Source organism: Felis catus, chromosome B4 (genome assembly GCF_018350175.1).
Source record: "Felis catus isolate Fca126 chromosome B4, F.catus_Fca126_mat1.0, whole genome shotgun sequence".
In the NCBI taxonomy this organism is placed as follows: domain Eukaryota; kingdom Metazoa; phylum Chordata; class Mammalia; order Carnivora; family Felidae; genus Felis; species Felis catus.
This window is the reverse complement of record NC_058374.1, coordinates 27,655,960-27,659,627: the sequence shown is the minus strand read 5'-3', so window position 1 is coordinate 27,659,627 and position 3,668 is coordinate 27,655,960. Positions and strand designations below refer to the sequence as shown.

At 41.9% G+C, this 3,668-nt stretch overlaps 1 pseudogene; it reads right to left on the bottom strand.

Annotated features, from left to right (window-relative positions):
- Positions 1-1,874: 1,874 nt before the first annotated feature.
- On the bottom strand, positions 1,875-3,323 carry LOC101098472 (annotated as a pseudogene).
- Between the last annotated feature and the right edge of the window lie 345 nt (positions 3,324-3,668).

The following is a 3,668-nucleotide window of genomic DNA, read 5'->3' as shown; positions in this document are numbered from 1 at the left end:
GCAAATTTCTCAATTTTAGGATTAAAACATCCTCTACTAATTTCAAAATGCACGATTTTTGAGGAGAGAGTAAAGTTGGCAGAGGCAGTATGGAGACCCTGAGCTTGTCTCATCCCTAAAACACAGCTAGATCAGCATCAGGCCATTTTGAACACCGAGGAAATTGATCTGAGGATTAACGCAACAATCTGCATAATATGAGCCACAGAACTCGGCAGGTATGCAGTGCAGAGAGGTGAATCGGGAGAGAGAAAAGCCATGGAGGGTAGCGAGTCGTTTTTGCGGAGAGAGGGCAGAGAGTGAAAAAGGACAGGGGAGAGTGTGGTGCACCGGGATTGTGCAAGAAAAGCACTCCCCTGAAAGTAGCTGGAGAGAAAGAAAAGAGTGAAAACACTAGCAGGGGATCGGACAAGAAATCTGCTCCCCAAAACCATTGATGGGGAGAAAGGAGAGGGTTTCAATACCATCAAGATTCTATAAACGGTGGAGCGCAGAGTCTAAAGTTCCAGAGCTCATTGCCTGGTGGTGCTCTGGTGAGGAAGTAGGACGAATCCCTAGAAGCAGGCAGCGGGTAAGAGGGGTCCATGTGCCACATGGGGAGAAGTGGTTCCCCTGCTTGGAGTGCATTTCATAGAGGCCATATGGCCTCTCCACAGGCAAAGGTCCCGGCAGACCCCAGAGAGCAGCTGTTTGCAGGTATTGGGACAAAGATGTCAAAGTGCAGCAAAACCTGGCACCTTCTGTGTGTTGTGATTTGCCATAATGTCTGAACCTCTGCCGCTGCACAATTGCACAAACGTTTTCTGGGGCAAGCCAGCACCTGGCCATTGCTCAGCGAGACCCTCCCCCAGAGAGCTGGCACAGGTCCAAGCCACAGGGGTCTCTGAAGTGTGGGGTTTTTGAAACACAACCCTACGTGAGATAAAACTCTGGAGGGAGGTGCTGCTTGTCAGGCAGACAACTTGGGCCACACACAGGGGAGAGGTGGGTAGTGGACAGAGGCCTGAGACAAAGGAGGGGTGCTTGACCAAGGGCGGGTAAGTGCGAAATTCTTGCACCAAAGACTAGGGAGCTGGATGAAGCTATTCTCACCTCTCCCGTACAGGTGCATGTGCACATGCACACGGATCCACCCCAGTAAGCTAAGCAGCACCACCTAGTGGATAACGGAGCCATTACACCCTGCCCAACTGCACCCTCCAAGTACATCCCCAAGAAGACCAACACAAATACTTCCACCTGCTTAATATAGGGAGTATAGAGTGCTTCATAGTTTCAGTTCTAGCGGAAACTGGATGTAACTTCATTCGGGTTTCATTCTGTTTTCTGATTTATTTATCTGTTTTCTTTGCTTCTGTTTTTGCTTAAATTGTTTTATTTTTTCTTTCTCTTTCTTGGATAGAGAAAATTTTATTTTTATTTTTTTACTTTATTTTTAATTTTATATTTTACTTTGCTTTATCCTGTTTCCTTATATAAATTTTTTAATTTATAAAATTCTTTCTTACTTTTTTTTCCTTTCCCTTTTTTCTCTATTTTATCAAGCTTCTTTCAATAAGCAAACCGAAACACACCTTGGATCTAGCTTCCTTTCTTTGATTTTGTTTTGTTTTTAATTTTTTTAATTTTAATTTTTAATTTTATTAATTTTCTTCTTCCTCCAAAATGACAAGATGAAGGAATTCACTCCCAAAAAAAAGAGAACAGGAAGAGGGGCGCCTGGGTGGCTCTGTCAGTTAAGCTTCCGACTTCGGCTCAGGTCATGATCTCATGGTCTGTGGTCTCAAGCCCCACATCAGGCTCTGTGCTGACAGCTCAGAGCCTGGAGCCTGCTTTGGATTCTGTGTCTCCCTCTCTCTCTGTCCCTCCCCTGCTTGCCCTCTGTCTCTTTCTCTCTCAAAAATAAATAAAGATTAAAAAAAATTATTTTTAATCTTCAATCTCATGTTGGAACATAAAAGTGATCTCTGGTTTCTTCTTCCCAGTGTGAGATGACTCATCATCACTATCATCTTTTCTTGCTTTCTTCTTGATTTTTAAAACTGTGTACTTTCTGGCATTGCTGCTACCTCCTCTCACACTTCCATTCCCCTCTGTTGCTTTTCCCTTTCCTTCATCTTTTTTTATCCTTTGTACTTGTATTAATGCATTCTAAAATGGAGACTTGTTTCAGATCTTCTTCAGTGATTAAGTGAACAGATTATTTTTCAGTTCCTTTTCAGCTTCCTGGTGCATCAGCTCACCGAATAGTTCTATGCAGTTATTCAGAAATTTTCCACTGACTACAATGGTGTCACTAAAGACTACAGCTGAAACCTGCTTGCAGAATGCTCTCATCGCCCTGTTGAAGCAATATCACAGCATCCTCAACTGATAAAGAACTGAGAAACAGGGGTACAATATCAACCATGTTCCAGAGCTGATGGCTTCCTCTACCGATGCTTCCACGTGATCTGCAAATCGCTGCTTTCGAAGACAAGACTTGTGTAGGTCTTCTATCTTTTCTTTATGTAGGTCACAGCATCTAGGATTCCAAGTCTGGACAAAGCATCAAATTCTAGATAGCCATTCTGCCTGATGTGTTCTGGAGTGAATGTCAGGAATGAACACTGCCTCGTCCTGTCTTCCACCAACCACAGAGCCCCATAAACATCCATTGTTAACAAGTTCCTCAAACACAGAGTAAAGTACCTGCTCTTGACATCCGGATTTTAAAATCAGAGAATTCACTGCTGTAGGCTGGGTAATAGCACTGAACAGTCCACGATGCATGCTTTGTCAAGCTATAAAAGCTTCAGTAAATATTGCTCCTCTGTTATTAAGAGAGCCATGTGGCCATTAATAAGTCTATCTAGTCTTTGAGTTAGTGCCTGTGTCAGAAAGTTTCCAAAAGATCATAGGTTTTACACAGTTGGGATATGGTGACTTGATCACTTTCTTGCAATTTGTCATTTACCTCCTATAACAGATACAAATAGTTCTCATCTATCAGTTATCCCCAATACTAGCTGAATGTGCTTTTCTGATTTAACAATGTCACCAATTCTATTTTCAGCAAGAATCAGATCCACATTGATTACCTGTTGCAGATCAACGTTTACTCAACAGCCTCAGACACATAGCTCATCTCTCACTTCTTTGCTAATTTGAGCTGGAATAATATATTCCTTCCCATCGAGTGTGTAAACTACTTCCATCTCTTTCTGAGCAATCAATTTATTCACAATCTCAATGCAGTTCCACTCTGACAACCTCTGCATAACTGTGGTGAGCTGTGCCCACTGGAAGTCAGCTGCCAACCACCACAGGTGTCCTTTCCCTACTTACCCAGCCACCAAAGAACTGCCCACACGTCAGCCTAAAAAATAAACCATTCTAATTAATGAGTAGTGATATCCAATGTGTTTTTAACTTTGCATTTTCCTAATGACTAAGGATGCTGAACATCTTATTTGCTAACTGTATACTTTCTTTGATGAAATGTCCATTCAATTCTTTTGCCAACTTGGTTTTTGAGTTGTTTTCTTATTGCTGAGTTTTGAGAGTATACATATTCTAGATACTATTTATCTGTCAGATACGTGATTTACAAATATTTTCTCCCAGTCCGTGTCTTGTCTTTTCTTCCTCTTAATAGAATAGTTTTCAATTTTGATAAAGTCTGACTT